General features: G+C 35.1%; 1 pseudogene; it reads right to left on the bottom strand.

Annotated features, from left to right (window-relative positions):
- Window positions 1-10727: 10727 nt before the first annotated feature.
- Window positions 10728-17022, bottom strand: LOC122298735 (annotated as a pseudogene).
- Between the last annotated feature and the right edge of the window lie 6218 nt (window positions 17023-23240).

Genomic DNA, 23240 nt, shown 5'->3' with positions numbered 1-23240 from the left:
AATATTAATTATGGTGATTAGTATTAATTATTGTGATAAGTATATTGTATAGCTATGCATAGTATTAATTATAGTGATTAGTATAACTATATAAATTATATAATAATATATTAGTATTAATAGTAGACTATTAGTATAGCTATTAGTTATAGTGATTTAGTATAACTATTTTAGTATAAGTATAACTACTGTTTATATTAGACTACTAATATTTTTTTTTTGATATTATATATAATTATATAATTAATTATATACAACTATTATATAAATAATATATATAAATAATAAATTATTTTTTTTTAAATCTTCATTCAGTCTGGTTTAGGGTGAAAAATCCCTAGACCGAGATCGGACTAAAACCATTTTGAACCCAATCTCAGGTAGGTCTGGTCCGGCCAGTTTATCCACTCTAGAATAGCCGATTCTCATTCCTATAAAAAAAACTACCACTTTTGAATAAAAATTAGTAATATAATTGGCTATATTAATTTGACAAGTTCCATTAGTCATATATGGACAAGTTTGATTGCTTTTCATGATTCTCGTTATGATTCATTAAAAAGTTCTATTAATAGTATGCAACCCGGCCTAAGGAGCCAACTCGAGGGAAGAGAAGAAAGAAGACAACCAATAACCAAAGAAAAAACAAATGGGAGAGAGGAGGAGAGGATTGGATGAATGTGTAGCTAACGGTCAGTGTCGATCCGAAATTCACAGGGCGGTGAATGGTCCGAGTCTGTGTATGGGCCGGGTTTTATCCTGCGTTGCAGCTTTTGGGTTACTACCAACTTCCAACTATAATATTAGTAACAAGAGTAATTATTGGCAGATGACACTAGCCATGACATCTCACGGACAGCTCTGGGTTACCACTTCCGACTGTTATATTATGAACAAGAAGTATTGGCAGATGACACTAGCCATGACATCTCACGGACAGCTCTGGGTTACTTCTCCAACTATAATATTATTAACAAGAATTAATTATTGGCATGACATCTCGACAAAAAGTTGTGACCTAATTAGCATAATTCTCAGTATCTAAAATAGAGTTTTGGAGTTGGAAACCACCTCTCTCAAATGTATTAAAAAAAACATTATTGTCATGACATCTCACGGACAGCTCCAGTTCCCCTGTTTTGTCTAGAAGTTTCACATTTTTATTGTTTTTTTTTATGACCTGATAAATTAAGTTATAAAGTTATTTTATAATTTTTTTATGATATTTTGATAATAGCACTTTATTTTTTTAATTTGAAAGATGTTGTTGAATTTTAACTAAAATTTGTTTTTATTTTTATTATATTTATTGATGTAAGATATTTTATAAAACTTCTTGATTATTCACTTGAACAATCATTGCTCTAAAAAAGAAATCCACGTCACTTTTGAGGATACAGTTAAGTTGATTTGGTCTGTTTGAGTTAAGAAACAATATCAACTCATCTCATCTCATTATTATGATTTTTAATAATAAATAATTTAATTTTTCAAATTTTAAAATAATAATACTAAAAATAATATTTTAATAATATTTTATTCAATTAATTTTCGTCTCAATTTATTTTATCTTAATTTATTATTTAAATCGTATTAAAATATTTTTTCTTTATTTGTTGGGAATATTAAAATAATTTTGTTTTGAGCCCTGATACATCTTTGACTATATTAGTGCACGTTTTAATTTGTGCGGTGTTGCGTAGGCTGTCCTTTCGCGTGTACATTTGGGGAGGGAACCATTCAAAAGAAATAAAACAATGAGGGAGAGAACATTGGGCCACCAGGTGGTGCCATTAAAAGAAAAACAGACAGGGAGCAAATCTTGTCCAAAAATATTACAAAAAATGATTTGTAATATACTTTGGTGTACAAATTTGTGTAATTATTTTAAAAAAAATGAGACAAATTTAGGATTTACTTAAAGAAAAATGTTTAGGCCACCGAGTATCATAAAGCTATGATTTGATTTTTTTTTTTTAAATTAAGGATTAAAAATGTGATGACCCACTTTTAAGTGTATTTTCGCTGAAATAATTATTTTTATTTTAATTAATATATCAGTTATTTTATTTTAATTTATTTGCGTTTTTAAAATTAGTTTTTAATTTAATTTAATTTATTTGAGGTTGTGTTTTATTTCTTTAAGTTGTTTTGTGGTTTTAATCTTTTTGGCGGTTTGTTTCGTTTTCCCGGAGTGAGGATTGGACCTCATCTCTTTTCACATCTTTTTCCTTTTTTCCTCTTTTTCCTTTTTCTTTTTCCCTTCTTTTCCTTTTTTCCTTCTTTTTCTTTTTTCTTTTTTTTTTCTTTTTCTTTTCTCTCTTCTTCTCCAGCGTTCGGACCCCCCCGTGCTCTCTCTCTCTCCTCCCTCTCCCTCGCGCCGGCTCTCTCTCTCTTCCAGCCCATCGCCGTCCGGCCACCAACCGGACCCCCACCGGTCCCAAAAGTTCCCCCTCCCTCCGGCGCACCACCCCTCCGAAAGCCACCCCCAACCGGCTGTCCATTTGGTCGGAAAAAGCCCAACAAGGCCGCACGGATTTCACTCCGATCCGCCGCCGTCGCTCCACCTCCGGCCACCATTTCTTCACCACTTCATCACCGACTCCTTTCCGTCCTAACCCACCCATTTCCGGCCTCCAACGACCACCGGAACAGCTCCTACGAGCTTAGTTTCCGTTTTGGGTAATCCGGCCATTTCCGGCCATTCCGCCACCACCCACGGCCATTCATCACTTCCAATAGCTTCACAACTATCCCTAGACCATTCCCTATCAATCTCGTGTCCTAGTTTGTCCCCGTTCAAAAGTGGGTTTTTCAGACCCACGGCCACAGTGAATTTTCACTGTGACGTTGCTGTTTTTCCGCCGTTTGCAACGCCGCTTGTTTTCTAAAATTGCCGTATAGCGCTGTAAGTATTTTTCCAAACCCTATTTTCAGATTTAAATATATATTGCTCATTCAATTATTTTACTGTTGTTGGTTGTTGATTCCGGACTGAGTCCGAGGAGTTTCGGGGGTCGGATGGATGGAGGACGGAGTTGTCTGTTTAATTGATTTATGTTGGTTGGTTATTTTATTATGCATTGATATGACATTTCATGGTGCATGCACGTGTGTTTTTGTTCATGTGTGAAAAGCCTGTGTTTTGGCGTGAGTGGTTTTACGGGTGCGTGTGTATCACGAGCCCAAGCCGGGATGGGTTATTATCTCGGTGGAGCTCCTCTGGTCACTCGAGAGCGGAATAAACTGAGTGATGTCCCCTGAGTTGTCGAGAGAGATGACGGGAGCGGGGCTAGGGGATGCTTGGCTACGAACGCGCCGGGCGCGGAACCGGGCATCGCCCTACTCACCGACTCCGTGGCCCTTCGCTGGCGAGGGCTAGAGGATGCTTGGCTACGCACGCGCGGGGCGCGGAACTGGGCATCGCTCGTTAGGTGTCACATGCGTGGTGGTACTCTACGGTGTGACACTGGAGCCAGGGTGTGCAGATGACCCCTAGGGGAGGTCATGATGCATACGGTTAAAATTGGATAATGGTTTATGAGGCCAAATGGGACTTTTGGCATGGACCGGATGGACTTCTGGCGAGATATTGGGCCAGATGGACTTTTGGCGGCCAAATGTGACTTTTGGCGTGTTTTTCAGAAAGGATATGCTTTTGGGCCAAATGGGTTTTTGGCGTGTGTGGAAAACTTGGGTTTTATGGGCTTTGTGCATTGGGCATGGTTCATGCATCTTGTTTGAGTTTTATGTATTTTTATCTGGTAGTGTTTGGGTTTTACTTACCTGCGGTACCATTCGTGGTTCCGTAGCTTTTGGTGCAGAGTTAGAAGACGAAGAGGAGGAGGCTGAGCCCGAGGATGCGGCTCCGCCGGGTTGCTGATGCTATCTTTTATATTTGTTTAAAACTGTATTTGTGTTTGTAATATTTTATTTATGTATGTTTTAAACAGCTTGTATTACGTTAAGAAAATTCTGGTACTTAGTTATGACTTTCTTTATCTGTTGCGTGTTTCTCTGTACACATCCGCTGCCTTACACACACTCGGCACCCGTCGATGGGATGGTGACCCGGGTTGTCACCATCCAGACGTCTCAATTTTCCCGTGTTCGGGCGTGGGGATTTGGGGGCGTCACAAAAAAAGTATTTGAAAAAAAAAATTGCATGTTTAGTAGCACCCTCATGGCTATAGCAAGATCTTTACTGAAAACTATGGGTAACAATATGTGACATAATCTGTGAATCCGTCACGAATAAGATACGGAATTAGCGGTTTTAGATTTGATGTTAATGAGTATAAGTTAAAATGGATTGACCCGTTAAGATACGATTTATTAACGAGATAATAATGAATTAATCCGCTTAATACGAAATAAACCCGTTTTGACCCGTTTAGATTTTATTTCAAAATTAAAATTTTGTTAATTTCAAGTTGTAATATTGGTATTTTTCAACATGTTTATGTTTTTATTGTTGTTATTATTGTGGTTGTAATTTTAAACCTATGCTCATGTTTGTTATTGTATTGTTTGTAATTTTGATTTTATTATATGTTAAAATTAGAAAAGTATTGATATATGTATGTTTTAAGATATTGTGGCTACTAATAAATATAGATTTTAATTTTTATATGAAATTATATTAATCAAGTCAAATGAGTTATGTGTGTTACTTCAACCCATTTACATGAAACGAGTTTTAATAGGTCATGAATTTATTTCTAATTAATTATTAAATAGATTAAAACTAGTGACAGACACGACCCATTACCTAAATGGATTGGATTAGGATTTGAATATTTGACACATTTAGCTTAACGTAAGGGTGGGCAGCAGGGCCCTACACCCCATTGCCCTGCCTCTGTATGGGCCGGGCGAATCCCTCATATGCTAGATGTAGGGGGAGGGTGCCCCTATCCACATCCAGCGCCCCGAGCGGGGGCAAGGGCTGAATGGCCTCAACCCCCGCCCCTCCCCCGTATATGTATAATTATATATACTTAAATTAAGAAAATACCCCAGTCATCAAAATGGCGTCGTTTTGCCATTGACAAAATGGTGTCATTTTGATGGATGGAGGTTTATTTTTAAAACTACCCATCTCAAAATGACGTCGTGTTGAGATGGGTTTTTAAGTCCCCCCCCCTCACGCGACCCCCATTTCTCATCTCTCTCTCTCTCTCTCTCTCTCTCTCTCTCTCTCTCTCTCTCTCTATAAGTTTCCAAATTCTAACCTTACCCAGTACCTCAATGCCACCCTCTCTCCTTCTTGCTTCGTTCCTCCATAATTCTGTCGCATGCCATAACATGGTAGTAAATGATATAAAGAAATAGTATAAAGAAATAGTATATGTTTGAGAAATAATTGTTGAGGGGCTAATTGGGCGAGTCAAATGGTTTGCCTCATCCCTGATACTTGGATATCAATCTAAAATTTTATTTATATATTTTTAATTGTGTATTTTGTTGATTATGATTGGACATTATATAAATTTTTTTTAGATTTTATCAAATTTATGATTACATGGATATAAAATTTTGTCAAGTTTCCAACCTGGGCTTCTTTGTGGCGAGCTTTACCAATTTTTAAAAGAATTGCGGACGTAATGCACACCCTAAAGTTATAAATAAAACAAAAATTCTATATAAAACGATTAATTTTAATTTTGATGTTATTATTATAATTAGGATAAACATTAGTATTAATTACAAAATTAGTAGCTCGTCTTCGCACATTTTTGCAATTTGAGACTGAACTTCAAAAAAACATTCAAATAATCCTTTTATTAATTTTTTGTTATTAAGATATGTCACATATCAATCGTTGATTGGTGGACAAATGACATCAATATCCAAGTCAGCTAATCAGAGACTGACACATCCATGTGTCAATCACATCGTTAGTTGTTTAACAGTGAAAATAATGGAGGCACTAAATTGAGAGTTTCTTAAAAATTTAAAATTAATATATAGATTTTGTAAAAGTTGAAAATTAAAGTTTTGTTAAAGCATAAAAATTAAGGTATTGATTTTGCAATTAACTCTAAATATTATATTAAAATACGTGTTTTGTGTTAGGAAAAGTTCATTTTCTATTTTGCACGTGTATTTATCCAGCTAACAACGAGTTAGTTTACTCTGTGTTTCCTTTAGTATATAAACAAAACACTTTATCTTTTAGTCGAATAAGAAAAAATTTAGTTATAAGTATAACTGAGTATTAATATATACATAAATTTAATGTGATTAGTTAAAAAGTAAATTTTATTAAAAAATATTAATTTAAATTTTGAATATGAATGAATCAGTATTGATACACATATTATTACGCGACTTTACTTGTATGTAATAAAATTTTTTAAATAAATAATAATTGGTCCCTTAGTTTAAGATCTTATAGTTAAAATTATACTGTATCTCATAGTTTTAAGGTTCTGTTTGGATATGCAGTTTAGTTGAGATGAGATGAGATGAGATGTTTTAAATTGTAATAAGATTTTTTAAAATGAGATCATTTGTAAAAATATATATATTTAGATAGTGAGATAAGATGTGATTATTTTGACTTTTTGAAATTTGATAAATATGAAGGTTTTACCGATTATTAAAAATTATTTGATAATAATTGATTAATGGTTAATAATATATTAAAAGAAAATAATATTTGTGAGTAATTAAAAAATATATAATAAATAAATTTAAATTCTAAAATATATTGAGAATTTGTTGGCCGAAATATCTCTATAATTTCAAAAAATAATTTTTTTTTTAAATATATTCTTCTAAAATATTTTAATATATTTAAAATAATTTAAATCCCAAAATATATTGGAAAGTTGTTAAAATTTATAATTTCTGTATTCAAATCCCAAAAGGCCAGCTGGTCTTTCGAAGGGACAGGTTGCTTTCCATTCAACTTTATGCTTTTTACTATTTAATGTTACCGTTTATGTCGGAAATCGTTCGAGATGAGATTGAAAATTTATAGATAAAATAGAAATGAAATAATAATTATTTGGATGCCCAAAACCTCTCAGATGAGATGGTTCAGTTAATGAAACCGGATCTTGGGTTTTCATTCATCTTGGGTTCAAATTGACTTTAACAATTTGAAGATTCCGTCACCAATGAATTGATATCTCGAAATTGTATGCGTACACGTCTGTATCTCACGTACTCTCGTTTTTCTTTCTTATCTCACGTACCGTAAGGGATATAGTTTATTCATTTTGCGTACAAATGCAAAATGACTTCGACCATCCCAATAATCACATGTTTTTTGTTTAATGCAAATTAATTAATTTAAACGTATTTTTTTTACTTAATGTAACCAATCATGACTTTGATCTATCATATATTAGTTTATCTATATTTTTTTAAATATTATTTAATCAAATTTTTTATATTTATTTATTTTTTTAAATACTCTTTTTAACTATTAATGAACTTGTAATATCTCGATATCTTTTAGTTCTGTTTAAGGGTGTGCATCTGGACTGGATTTTTATCCAATCTGGTCCAGAAATCTGAATCCGGATGGTTATCCGCCTGGATTACACTCGGGAAGTTATTATAAACTCGGATCCGGTTGTGGATCCGGTTTTATAACCTGGTAATCCGTAACCGGGTTATACACACGCTCATTTTTTTTCTTCCCTGAAACGACACCGTCTCTCTCACATTTCGAACGAAATTGAACTCTCTCGAAGAAATCTCACACTTCAGTCTTCTCTCTCGCTCGTCTGTCAACCCTAGCCATTCGTTTGTCGTCTCTCAAGCTCTCAACCCTAGCCGCTCGTCTGTCGTCTCTCGCTCGTCCATCTCTATCTCGAAACCTAAGGTATTTGAATCTCTCTCTCTCTCTCTCTCTCTCTCTCTCTCTCTCAGTTTGGGTGGATCCCTTTTTCTGGGTTTATATTTGATTTTTGCTTGGGTCAGAATATCTTATTTCTCGCTATCTCCATAATAGCATTTGAGAAAGAGTTTTGCTACATACAAGCACAGTCACACACTAATCTGTGTACTAATACTGATTTATTCATACTTAAAAGTTAAATTAACACTGTTTTCATTAAAATTTACTTTTTGACCAATCACATCATATTGGTGCATAGATTAGTGCACAATTATGCTTGCAACTATATTTTTCCTTTGAGAAATAGATGGATTTAAATGCTATTTCCCAAAAGTGCCGCAGTTGTTGGTATATAAATTAGATGGATTTTTAAAGTTGGGAAGGCCGGGGTTTCTCAGTTTGCTTGTCTCATTTGGAAATAGCATCTAAGCATGCAGGTTTTTCTATGCATTTAACCTCTGGCTGCACCTAATGGTTGTTGAGAAATAGCATTTAAAAGTTTTTTGTCAGAATTTTGCATCACTTTTAAGATGGTAATTTTAAATCTTATCTCATTTGGAACAACATGCTTTGATGGTATCTGTTATAGAACAAATTCCTGAATATTTTCCTGAGAAGAGTCAAAAGATCTAGCCTATTATTTTCCTTTTTATGCCAAACCACGTCCTGTTTGGCAAAAACAAAATACCTTGATGTCTCATCTCAACGTCGAATTTCTCTGTTTTCATGCTTAACCACTGAATAAGGTTTTGTGGTGATTATAGTAGCTTAACCAAATTTTATGGTTCTGAAATAATTAATCTTTTGTATGCAAGATATTAAATCAATAAACTAATGAAGTCTTTTTTTTACTTCAAAAAAAAAAAAAAAAAAAAAAGAAAAAAATACCCAAAATTAACCTATTTAAAACTCTATAGAATTTTTGAAGCATGTATTAGACATGGGAGTCTATGCAACGTCCAATATGACTGCTCGAGAGAATCAATTTATTTCTTTGAAAGAGATGTAAGGATCTAACATTGATACATTCTCTAAGGATACATATCTTGAGTATGGTCAATTTTTTTTTTTTATAGAGCAACTGCTGTTTTAAGTATGGTCAATTTAATTCAAACGGATGAGATGCATTTAACTTAACCGTTAATTGCATACTAAAATGAATTTCTCTGTTTTCATGCTTCAATGCTTATGCTTATTATTTGGTTTGCTGGTAGTAGTTTCATGCTTATGCTTATGCTTATGCTTGTCATCTAAAGGCAGCTGGAAGGAAATTACTTCAGGTAATTCGTTGAAGAAGTTTTCTATTAATTGTTCCTGCTTCAGTCATCTGTTAATTTTTCTTGGTTTTTGTTTCTGGGTTGGTTTTGTTTTGTCTTGTTTAAGTTTTATTATTTCATTATCATTCCTCCATTATTTTGATTCTTGGGTTATGTGCTTCATTGTTTTTCAACTGTTATATTAATAAGTTAATGATACTCATGCCTTTCTAGTTTATTCTGCGTTTATTCAATAACCCATTAAAATACTGATAAATGGAAAACTCATGCATCATCTGGATATGTAAATAAATCTTTATTTGATGAGTGCTAAGTAAAATGGAAGGGGCAGAGTCATTCTGGAACATATCTTTATAAACTTTGTGGAATTTTTCTGGAGAACCCTTGATAGAAACAATTTTTACGAATAATCAGTATATTTTATAATTAACGTGTTGATTAAAAAAAAAAAAGTTCAAACAATATCTCCTGGAAACTATATTTTATAAGAGATTCATGTGTCTATATGATTTACTTCTTAATTTATTGATTACAGGCCACCCATTTACCAGATCAAGGTGAAAGAAATCAAATTTTCCCCCAAATTCAATATTCAAGATGTGAAGAGTTATGATATTGTATTAGTTTAATTAGTTGTAATGTATTATTATTTATTTTGTTATTTGTAAATTTATGTTTTGCATTGTGATGTAACAACAATATCTAGTTTGCATTTTTATTTATTTTGGTCTTCAATTTATTTTTTAGAAAATTCTTTTAAAGTGTTTTAATTATTTTTTTAAAAAAATCTAGACAATTTAAATATGAGATTAGATTTTTTTAAAAAAAAAGTACTATAATTTCTTTTAAAGTTATAAAGATATATTTAGAATTTTTATTATTATTATTATTTTTACAAAACCCGGATTGAATTTGGGTATAACCGGATATCCGGGATTTAAGCCCCCCCCCCCCCCCCCCCCGCCCCCCCAAAAAAAAAGGGATATCTGGTTACAATCCGGATATCCGGATTGAATCCGGTTATCCAGGATTGAGTCCGGGTTTAATTCGGGCAGATAACCGCCTGGATTTTGATATCCGGATCCAGATGCACACCCCTAGTTTTGTTATATACAGTTATTTGAATACATTTTTTTATGTATTTTATTGATGTGAATGGTTAAAAAAATTATTTTATATTTAAAAATAATGACATAGCCAATTATATCAGTGGAGTACGTAAATAATATGTAAAAGTGACTGCATATAAAATTTTTGATCTTTTTTAATCTTTAGAATGTCAATGTCTTGTAATGTGATGTAATTTCTTCCTACGTATAAAATATATCAGATGAGCATCAGGCAGATCAAATCATGTTATATTACAAGTACAACCCACTTGCCAAGCAATGTTACTGTTAATGCTGCTTTGGTCATTTATATTATTTTCTTAATCAATAAACTTGCCATTCAAGGATAACCTTAGGAGCTTATTAATCAATCTTTCTCCATGCAATGCAATAAGATACTATTTTTGTTCATGCTTTTATTATTGAAGAACATCATGACCAGCAGAACATTCAATTTGCAACAAAGAACTCTAGAAACATTGGCCTATTCACTTCACTGGATCTCAAGGCACAATCTTGTAGCTTTTCATCTTATCGATCCAGGAAATGAAGGAATTCTTGGGGTTCCTAAACCCCAAGAATCCATGCTCTTTGCTCTTGTTCATACTATCGATCCGAGATTCCTCTCCCATACTCAGGTCTCCAAACCACCACAACCCAACTTCTTCCAATTTCGTAGGTTGCAGTTAATTCTCCCTTACAATCGCCCCTTAAATAGCATCCTTGCCCTTAGGCATCTCCACTAGGCTTAGTTTCTCACCCTCTTTGAACCCATAATCCTCAATCCCAAATTGCTCAGCCAACACTTTCCATAAGTGTTTCCACCCAACATGTCCCAACTGTTGTAGTTAAATGCTTCATTCCTAGCATACAGATCCACGACAACCCATATATGCTGCTCAACGATAAGATTTGCATTCGAAGCCACCGAGTAACAGTCCCATACTGCTTTGGTGCCAGGGAATTTCGAGGGGGGCCATTCGTGCTTGCATATAGCGACGTACAAACAGAGGGTGCTGATGAGGTTCATCAAGCTATACAGTGAGAACCCGAATATGAGGTTGGGTTTGTGAATGGACCAAGTCAAGCCCTCTTTTTTGTTGGCCTCCTCAAATAGAAAATCTCTGAGATTGTGATAGAAATTCGGCATGTCCAATCGGGGTAGGTCCTCCATGAAAGGAGGGTTGTGCGCTTGAATCTTGCCGTAGGCCTCGAAGGGTCCCATGTATTGCTTGGTCCTAGTCTGGTGATAGACATGGTTGAGATTAGGCAATTTTGGAATCACCGCACGGAGCACGTTGTGGAACATATCAACGTAGGCCTCGCAGTTCTCATCCTCGGTCGGTCAACTGGTTGAGGTGATGTAGAAGATGTGTGTGACATCGGTCAAGGGAGAAAGCTTGGCTTGGGTGTCCTCTGGGTCTGAGATGTTTCACTGGATTTGCTTGATTGAGTGGTCGGCATTCTGGTCGGGATGCAGTCGGTGTGCCACGTTGTTGACCTCCCATGGCTGACCTAGGGTGTTGGAGAGAGGGAGAATTTCAGCTAGGTTGTTGCCCGCGATACCGGTCACACCAATCACCTCATCCCATCTTAACTCACTATCCAACTTAACCCTAAAACCATAGTAACAATTAGGGCTACTCAAAGACAAGGCGATTGAGGCACTTGCCTAAATGCCAGGGCTGTGCACCGACCAAGTCCGAGGAGTAGGTATGGCCAACCTCCGACTCCGACTCTGACTTTTTCAAAGATTGAATCTGACCTCTGACTTCGACTTTGATAGGCACATCCTCCACTATGACTCCGACTTGTCAGAGCGAAGTCAGATTTTGAGCCCTCCTTTTTTTTAAACTTAATATTTGGCCCACTTTTTTTAAGAATAATTGTGTGGGTTTTCAAATTTCAATTGCTTTAAAAATTACAATTTAAACTAAATAATTCAGTTTTGATTACAACAAAAAACACAACTAAAAACAAATACTAAGATGCTTTCAAAAATTAAAAAAATAAAAATACATTAAATTACAAACTTTCAAATGCACCGAAATAAATTAAATTACAAACTTCCAAATATATCAAAATAAATTAAATTAGAAATTTCCAAATAACAAACTTGTAAATCCCAACAAATGAACGAAAATAAAATAAGTAAATGTTACAAACTTCCAAGTTGTAGCTGATACAAATATGAAACGATTAGTAAATAAAACATAAAGGAGCACAAGAAATGCTTGGCTCCAAGGTATGTATTTTGGCACTAGATTAATGTGGTTTTTGACTCTTGCACTAACATGCTCTAGAAAAGGAATTTGGATCCTAATATAATACAGGAGAAAAATAAAAATATGTTTATAAGATTATATATGGATAAGTATACATATATTTGTATGTATACAACAATATGTATTCTCTCATGCATAATAATTATAAAATAATACAGGAGAAAAACAAAAATATGTTTATAAGATTATATATGGATAAGTATACATATATTTGTATGTATACAACAATATGTATTCTCTCATGCATAATAATTAATTTGTTGTATTCCTTACTAATAATAAATCAAATTTTGGCCTTCCAGACACAAGCTTTTTCTGCTCCATTTTCAACCCACCCAACAAAAACCCAGCTGGCTCCCCTTTCCTCACCCACTTATTCTCACTTCTCTACCAAAACCCACATGATTATTATTAAAACTAATAACATTAATAATATAAATAAAAGATAGATTCATATATAAAAGAAATAATACATAAACCCACTATACAGATCATATTACCAACACTCGTGATTGAAAGGTACTCTTGCATACATACTTAAATGGCCAATTTTAAACATCACAACTGTAACAGCCCACTAGAAATTTAACGGTAAAATTTCTATTGACTTTAGGAATCTCGTGAAAACCCTATAAGTTTTCATGAATCTATTAATCGTATAGTTAATGTTATTACTTACTGTGGTATCAGGAGTGTGTTTTTGATTATTGGAGATAGTTAGAAAGTTTTATTTGGACACATGGAAAGATTTTAGCCACCTTACTCTTCCAAGTCTACTCTCCACTTTTGAAAAATAGCCTAAGCTGATTTTGTGGATATTATTGGATAAAAAAAGAAATATCTTGAGCTAATTTTCGTGAATATTATTGGGTAAAAATATCTTGAACTGATTTTTATAGATATTATTAGATAAAAATATCTTAAGCTGATTTTTGTAGATATTATTGGATAGAAATATTTTGAGATGATCTTTTATAAATATTTTGGGTAGGAAAAACCTACACTCAACTCTCAACTCCAGCCTTATCCTCTTCCATATCTCGTCCATAAGTATCTCCAGCCACCACTCACGAAATTATCTTCATTTACACTTTCTATTAAAGGAATATCAAACACTCTCTCTCGGACAACTTTTAGGAGTTCTTTGGCATGCCCATTTCGAAACTTTTGTAAGTGTTTTATCATAAAGTCTCATTCATATAAGTTATTTCTTTTTGAGTTTAGTTTATGTGGATATCTTATTTATCCAATTTGAAAATCATTTGGTCAGTCAAATATTGTGTAAACTATAGAAAAGTCATTCTGGGAGATAAATTAGAAAATATGTTATAGTTTGGAGTTTTTGACCAAGCTAATGGATAGATATTGGTCCGAAATTTTTATGGAGTATTGTTAACATGTATATATGATTATTGGTTGATGATTTTTGCATGATTAAAGGTTTTGATGAAAGATTTTCTTAGATTTAGAAACTTAGAAACTGGGAGAGGAAAAACAATTTCTGTTTTGAGAAAGTTTAACTCTTTGGTGGTCTAAACCTATTTTCCATATTTCAATTTATTAGTGATTTAGTGCTAACTTTTAGAATCACTAATAACAGTTCCTCTTGATCGCGCTTAAGGTTTTATAAGAAATGCGGAGATCAAGGTAAGTTAGCTTTTAACTTACTAGTAGTCTACTATGTATGTGTGCTAAATAAAGGAACTATTGTGTATATATATGTGTGTTATCATATATGTCATGCCATGCTAAGTTATCACATAATTGTCTGTTACATAGAATTTATTCTGTCATTGATTTTTATCTGTTATATAATATATTTTGTCATGTATATGAAAACTGTTACATAATATATTCTGTCATGTATATGAAAACTGTTACATAATATATTCTGTCATGTATATGAAAACTGTTACATAATATATTCTGTCATGTATTGCTATACATTACAAGTACGTCATGTTAAGTATGCCATCTATTACATGTATGTCAAGTTATGTAATATTCACTGTTGCAAGTATTTCATATTAAATATGTTGTTTATTATATGTCATGTTACAAAATATTTATATCTCAAGTTGGTCATATCTTTCAAGTTATGTTCAAGTCACGTTATGTTACGTTAGGGCTTTAGTCCTTTCGTATTCCAGTCATATTTCATTTTGAGTTACATTTAGTTTCGTGGGGTCCACAACAACTGTGGCACACGAAGCATGAGGTCACAGTAATTGTGACGCATACACTACGTGAGACACAACAATTGTGATACGTAGAATACATGGGGCCACAATAACTGTGGAGTATGTATTTAACTGTATTGTGATACGTAAAATACATGGGGCCACAATAACTGCGGAGTATGTTTTTAACTGTATTATGACGTGTAAAATACATGGGGTCATAACAACTGTGGAGTATGTATTTACATGTAGAATACATGGGGCCACAACAACTGTGGGGTATGTATTTTTCATGTTAAGTCAAGTTTCAGATCAAGTTCATGTCAAGTCTAGTTCAGTTCACGTTTCAATTTAAGTTATCTCAATTATGCTATATTGTACGTCAATATATGCTTCAATTACTTATGAATTTGATTATGCATTCTTGCTTTTACTGTCATCCATGCATCATTAGCCTGTATGGAAGTTTGTTTTGTTAACTTATTGAGATTTGTAATCAAATCTCACTGTGGTAGTCCTGACTACCATTCTCCCAAATGATAGATCTTGTTACAGGACCTGAAGGAGGATCAGGAGCTAACCAACTAGACACAGTCGACTGAACGACGGTGCGTCGTTAATGTTAATATAGTAGTTAAATTACTACTTATACGATGGAGTTGCATTTTCAGTACTTTTTGGATCATAACTATTTTAGACTAGTGCTGTAATCTTAGTTATTCAATGGATCTTTATATATGAAGTATGTTTTAAGTATTTAAGATATTTTCAGTTTGATGCATAGTATTGCTAAAGAAAAAAATTTATCCGCTGTGAATATTGCATAATGTTAGATGCATGTTAGGAATATTGCATCTTATATGTCATGAACGGGGGCAGGTAATCTTGTGTTGCATATCTCGACGCTTCAAATGTCCGTTCGATCACAAACGGAATTTGAGGGCGTCACAACAACAAGCATTGGAATATATATTACGAGTAACAGCAGTACTCTTAAAACTTGAAAACTAAGTCTTTTCACATGCACAACCAACAAATGCAACAGCATACTTAAATTTCCAAAAAATCAACAGAACCATCAAAATTAACAGAATCAGCAACATAATATATTCATCCCAGGCATATTTAAAGTACTAATATCTACTTAAAGTATGGAAGACCTGGCCTTTTGCATATGCTGTGTTAATTCTCAAGCATGATCTTGCCTCCTACGTACTCTGTTATCAGTATTGAAAATTTAATACATTTATTTTTTCTAGCTTTTGTTATGCCCACGAAGTTGCATATCCTACATTTCTTGCTTTTTGGGAACGATACCTCATGCATAATATAACTGGTATATTGTTTAGAGTAGAATATATATGTAAACAACTAGACAAAACTAAACTGGAAAACAAACAACTAGATGAAACTAAACTAGAAAACAAACAACCAAATCTTTGAAGCTTGAAGAAAAGAAAAAAGGGCTAAATCTATGACTTGTATGTAAAACCCAATCAACAAATTAAAACCCAAAGCTGATTTGATTAAGAATTGAGACATGGGAGCTCATGAAAAAAAACAAAGAAAGAAAAAAGGAGAAGGGAGAGCAGAATCTTGTCGACGATGTCTGGAATGTAGAGTGAGAGAGTGGGTGACGTTGTGAGAGTGAGAGTGTGGGTGACGGCTCCAAGGGAGGCTAGTATTACATGTTATTAAGAATTACATGTTATAGTCTATAGACTTATACTATAGTAATTAATTACATGTTATAGTCTATAGACTTGTACTATGATGTTTATAAATTTTGTCAATTTATAACTAGCTCATATTATTATTGAATTTAACTAACTACAAAACTTATAAGTTATATAAAATATAAATTTATAATAACATGTAATGAATAATGATAATGTATAATAGCTAAAGTATAATAACTAGTATTATATATTAGTTTAGTATTACAAATTTACATGTCATTGTTAGTCAATTTAAACTATATAGTATAAGTATATTATATTTATTTAGGAACAATAAGTTAAGTTAACTTATACTTATATAGAATATATAAGTTAAGTTATAGTTATATTTATAATAAAATATATAAGATGAATGTATTTTTTTTCCCCACAAGTAAATATGATATATATATATATATATATATATATATATATATATATATATATATATATATAAGCCAATACCACAAAATACATTGTTCAGAGCCAATATTATATAGATGGGGGGGTTGTATCTTTTCCATTGTGAAATTGCAACAAGGATAGAGGAATTTTGATTAAAGGGAAATTACCAAAGGCTTGCATTGCCGTTGCCCATTGTGCTAGATTGTGTGTGTATTGATTTTGGAATTGATGAATTTTCCTCACTTTCCATTCCTTGCATGAATTTAAGAGGTATTTGATATCACTGGCAATGGGGCTCAAGATCCATTCTTGGATGTGGGAGTGATAAATTGCTTTGATCGTCACATTTGAATCTCCTTGTAGAATAATTTTTTCCAGGTTGAGACTAGCTACTTCTTTAATGGCCATTAAGGCCGCTGAGGCTTCTCCTAAATTCGGGCTTCCACTGCAAGAGAGCTTAGTTTTTGCAAATACAATTACAATTGCACTACTATCATTCAAACATATGGTTGCCAATATATTCCCCTACTGTCTGACCGCAATATCAAAAAAGATGAGATGAAACCCCGCTGGATGCATATCTTGATTTTCTTCTACCTGGTTGCTTTTCGAGGACCGAGGACCAAGCTCTTGAGTGTTGTTGAAAAGTACTTTGGACATACTTTATATAAGACCTATGGGAGGGAACATTCTGTTTGTGCTCCAATTTGTTCCTGATGAACCAGAGGTTGTCCATTACAATGGTGGCAAAGTTTTGGATGTAATGATGCTCTTCCTTTGGGATGTTAACCTTCGATGGATTGAGGATGATTCTAACCTAGTTAGAGATAGATTGGCTTGTAAAAAGGGAGATGTCTATAGGCCATTTGTAAATCCTCAACAGGATACAGGAATAGGAGCATTTGAGGAAAAGGGAGATCTTCAGGCTCAGTATTGCATAAAGGACAATTGATGAGTTCCTCTTCAAGGGGAATGGCAGAACTAATTAAAACCTTGGTTGGAAGGAGGTTATGACAAATTTTCTAGAGAAGTAATTTAAGGTGGTCTTGCAATTTAATTTCCAATAAACCTTTCCAATTGAATGTAGGAGAGGTGATGTGAACCCCAATAGACTTGCTTTGAGACCCAACAACAATACTGGAAAAACAACCCCAAGAAAGCCAAACTCAGGTATATGGATGGAGAATCTAGACCTGGGGGCCCATCAAGAGGAGGGGTAGGCCTCACTAACCAACCTAGCGTAGGTTGATTTGACTGAGAAATTGCCTAAAGAATGATGAAGCCATCTTATTTTTTTCAGGAACATAATGGAAGTTATACATTGCCAAAGGAGTCTTTTGAATTTCTCTAGAGGTATGTTCCGTGAAGAGGGTGTCCAAGAGAAGTGTGTTCCAATGCCTAGGATCTTCAAGGGTAAGCTCAGATGCTTTGGTGTTTTGCTCAAAACCAGAGTATGAGGGCTTTGGAAGAGGCTTGCCTGATGGGATGGAGGGGATCCAAGGATCAATCCAGCCATTGGTGGTGACACCATTATTAATTTGAAAGCAAATACTGAATCTCAGGAACTCTTTTTGTTTGAGAAGGCTTTTCTAGAACAAGGAATTCGATGGTTTGGAGAGGACATCAAAGAACGAGTTGGTTCTAAGATAATTTTTGAAATAGTTTCTTTCCAAAGACTAAAAGCCCCATTAAAGAAAGACCAAGCGAACTTCATGATTAGGGCTGAATTGGAAACAAACATGTGTTCGAGTCTTACCCTTAAGGACTTTGGGATGCAAATGGTTTTCCAAGATTTAGGTATAAATTTTCACTTGTCTTGATTTTCATAACCCCACTAGAATCTACGGAAGAGATCATCTATTTTTTTTAGTAGAAATTTTGGAATGAGGGAGGTGGACATGACATATGAGGGAATAGTACTAGCCACAACTCTGACCAGGACAGTTTTTATGCTTGTGAAAGGATTTTGATCTTCCATCTTTGGAGCTTAGATCTGATTTTTTCCAATAAATCCAAAAGAAAGATGGAGGGGAAACTCTAAATTTAAAGAATTTTTTACACTCTTAATATTTATAGGAGTGGCATTCCTACTGAAGTGTAAGGAAGATTTCCTCTGCTTAATACTCTGTCCTGACTAGAAACTATAGATATCTAGACTTTCTGCAAATGAAAGAGCAGTTTGTGTTGTAGCTGAGTTGACGAGAAATAGATCAGTAGCAAAGAAGAGGTGGGAGATGGAAGGACCTCCTTTTGAAAATTTTATCCCTTTAAGGAGATTGAGATGCTCCTTTTGGGTGATAATTCTAGATAGGACATCCATGCCTAGAATGAAAAGGAATGGAGATAAGGGATCTCTTTGCCGGAGGCCTTTTGAGGGACGGAAGAAACCGTGAGGGGCACCATTAATAATCATAAGGTAGGAAACAATCAAAATACATTCATTGATCCATTGATGACTAAATCAAGCATGGTGGAGAATGGAGAGAATGAAAGACCATTCCATATAGTAAAAGGCTTTTGCCATGTCTATTTTGATAGCCATTTGGCCAACTCTGCCATTCAATTTTTTCGTTCTATGAAGAATTTCTTGGGCCAAAATGGTATTTTTCATGGATGTGTCAACTAGGAACAAAGGTTGTTTCGTAAGGGGAGATGATCTTTGGAAGGATACTTTTGAGCCTATTAGCGAGGAGTTTTGCTATAACTTTGTAGCACACATTGGAAAGACTAATTGGCCTAAATTGATTGACATCATTCGGATTTTCAATTTTTGGGGTAAGGAAGAGATTGGTATAGTTTTGCTCTTTGACGAGTTTTCCATGAATGAAGAAGCTTTTTATTGTTGCAATCAGTTCAAATTTGATGACTTCCTAAAAATTTTGGTAGAAAAGACCCGTGAACCCATCAGGGCCTGAGGCTTTTGAAGACGGGAGTTTTCTCACAATCTAATAGATATCCCTATCCATGGAAATTTTACACAAGAAATCATTATCCCTCGAAGATATTTTCATGGGAAAAAGATTTTCAAGGCCTTACACCGGGATCAGGTAGGAAGAGGAGTAGACAACTTTGAAATGGTCATGAATCCTTGTTATTATGATAGATTTATCAGTCGTCCATTGGTTTCTTCCCAATTTGAGACACTCAATGTTATTGTCTCTACGTCTTATGGAAGTTGAAGCATGAAAAAATTTGATGTTCAAATGAGTTGTAGTAAGCCAAGTAACTCGAGATTTTTGTCTCCAAAGGGTTTCTTCTCTTTGAAGCAATTCATTGATGTTCTCCTTTAAGTCAAACTCTAAGGAACTAGAGTGAAGGGGGGCTTCTTTCTCTTGAAGGGAAGAGAGGGCAGTAGAGAGGTGTTTGATTTGAGATTGGAAGTGACCAAAACTATTTTTATTCCGAAGGCAGAAATCTTTCTTTGTTGCTTTGAGTTTTTTGGAAAGGATGAAAGAGGGGGTACCAACAACCGAGAAACTTCAAGCATCTTTGATGATTTTGAAATTAGAATGATTCTTAAGCCAAAATTCTTCAAATTTGAAAGATTTGGGATGACTGTTCTTGTTTATCTAAGAGAATTGGGGCGTGATTAGAGGTGATACGGGTGAGAGTGGTGAGAGAGGATTGAGGGAATAGTTCCACCCATGAAATGTTAGCTACCCCTCTGTTAAGCCTTTCTTTGATCAAAGAAAGGCCATGCCTGTTGTTGGTCCAGGTAAATTTGGGACCAAAGGACCCAAGATCCACCAAACTGAACCGATCCTTGAATAGAAAGAGACCTTTTGGACAAGAGGATTGGGCGACGGGTTTACCACTAGATTTTTTAGCTTGGGATAAATCAAAATTGAAGTCACCTATGGCTAGAGAAGGCCCATTAAACGAATTGGTTATGTGGCTAAGATGGTCCCAAAAGATTTTCATTTTGCTATAGGGAGCAGGGCAATAAACCAGATTCAAAAGCCATGGCATATGGGAGGGATCACAATACACCCAAATAGAGATAACATTACTAGAGGTATTTACAATTTCTATATTGACCCCAGGCCGATATAGCATCAAAACCCCCCCCCCCCCCCCTCCAAAAAAAAATTCGTCGGATGGGCATGTACAAAATGGGTGAAGCCTAACCAGTTAACCAAACTAAAATTATCAATATTAGATAAGAAAGTTTTAGAAAGGAAAATAACATCAGGATTATAAGTCCTAATATTTGCCTTAAGAGACCGAACTGCATGAGGTCGGGCAATCCCTCGGCAATTCAATGATAAGAGCTTAATGGGTTCTTGGGTGGCAGTAAGCACCATGCTACCTTAGTAATTGGATTCATGGGAAATAGATTCACGGTTTGGGACTGGACTTCATTATAGGAGGCCTTCAAAACTTGGTTCTGATAGGGAGCATATCGGATGATGTTGGTGTTGTTCCTTGGTGATTTCCTTTCCTTTTCCCAAGTTGATCTTCCTCGAAGCCTTGATTTTTGGTGGAGCCTCTTTGGATTCTTGTCTCTCATTGTTGAGTGTGAAGCTCCCGATATCATCTTCAGTGGTTTGCGGGTCCGCAACTGGTAAACCTACACTAAGAAAAACTTTTTTATTGGGAAAATGGGGATTACTCGTCTCATCAGAAAAGCCCATCCATTTTTTCATGGACTCACATGAGAGATTGGAGGAGGGGGTTGGCACAGATGGTGTCATTTTGCTTTTGATTAGGGTTTGACGTTCGATGGGGGATCCGATCAGGGAGATGTTACCCAGCGAATGGGTCAAGTGAGGCTAGGGAATGGAGTGGGTCGAACCAAGCTTAAACGAATTAAAGGCTATACAAGCCTTGCCCAATGGGCTGACCAATAGAGAAATGTTATGCTTGGGCTTGGAAAATTCTTTGGCCCATCATTATTTTTGAGCTAGCATATGATTTGTTTAAGAAAAGAGGTTGTGGGCTTGTGCTCAACTAATGTTTCATCTGAAATGAAATTGTTTGGTTTGGTTGACTGGGTCGACAGAATGAAAGGGTAATTGGGCATAGGAGGTACCCCTTGAGTTAAGGCTATCTGCATAACAGTCTATGAAACTGAAGATGTTGTCCCCGAAAAGGACACTTGGAGGGTTGAGGGGGGATCTTTTGGGATCAGTTTCACTGGGATGAATGAGACATGATTAGTGATTATGATATTTTGGCTTCTCCTAATTAATGGCTCCATCTCTTTTGCCTTGTGACTTGCATTGCCACCACGTGGTGAAGAGGTAGACTTTGAGGGTTGAATTTCAGCTTGGTGAACAGTGTCATGTATGGTTTGCTTGTTGCTACAAGTTGGACTAGGAAAGAGCTGCTTGATGCAGAATTCCTTCTTGCATTCATCTTCAAAGTTTATGATGACTATTTTACCTTTCCCAAGGTGCTCAATTGGGATCTTCTTCCCTATCTCTACTATGGGCTATGGACTGGTAGGCGTGGAAGGTACTACAGGTTCTCTAATTCTGATCGGAGGCAGAGTTGGGGGGTATGTTGAACTTGCGCAAGATTTGGGACAATATAAGGTTGTTCTCTCTGAGGCTCTTCAAGCCTTTCCATGGGCCTTTGTTCCAGAGGTTCAACCCTCATCTAATGACCAAACCAAGGGTCCTCAGCTGAGCTGATGTGATAGAACAAGTCTGCTAAAAGTGACCCAATCTTCCACAGCCATAACAGAATTCTGATAAGCGTTCATATCTGAGAGTATTTTTGTAGGACCTCAACTTTGATCTTGAGAAATTGTCTTGTGCACCAGTGGGGAAGATACAATGGGTTGACGTCAACAAAACGGCCTAAAAATCTCCCTATCTTCTCGGCATTATTTTCGGTCATCATATCCCAGGGTAAACCATGAATTTGGATAAAAAAAATCGAATGAGTAAGGTTATCTCTTGGAAGCTAAGGCTAGGGTCTTTGATGAAAGACTTTAAATTTTTCAAGAGGGGAATGAAAGGTAAAAAGGAAAGTGTTTACCCCAAGATCTTTGATAGTAAGCCCGAGAACAAAACTCCAAACCGCACGGATAGTAGAATGAAAAATATGCTTGTTTAGTGCTTTGGTAGAAACCAACTTACCAACTAGAGCATGATTTGAGATCTTCACCACAGGTTCAGATGTTGGGACCAGAGTGATATCATCCCACATTAAGGCCTTCGTTTGTTCAATGAGAAGATCTAGGTTTGAATTTTTTTTGTCCATATTTGGGAGGAGAGGTTAGGTGAGGGTAAGAAAAAAGGTGGGAGGAAGTGTTGTGGAAAGATTAGGTAGGATTTTTAAGGTAGAAACAACTACGAGGGAAAGACACAATCCATTTTTGACTTGCTCCTTACCATCTTTGGGGTGGCGGTCCCCTGAGTAAGTGGTGAGGCTTGAGGATGGTTGGGTAAGAGTTATAAAAGC

Source organism: Carya illinoinensis, chromosome 16 (genome assembly GCF_018687715.1).
Source record: "Carya illinoinensis cultivar Pawnee chromosome 16, C.illinoinensisPawnee_v1, whole genome shotgun sequence".
NCBI classification, from domain to species: Eukaryota; Viridiplantae; Streptophyta; class Magnoliopsida; order Fagales; family Juglandaceae; genus Carya; species Carya illinoinensis.
Note: the sequence above shows the minus strand (reverse complement) of the source record. Positions and strands in the feature narration are given on the sequence as shown.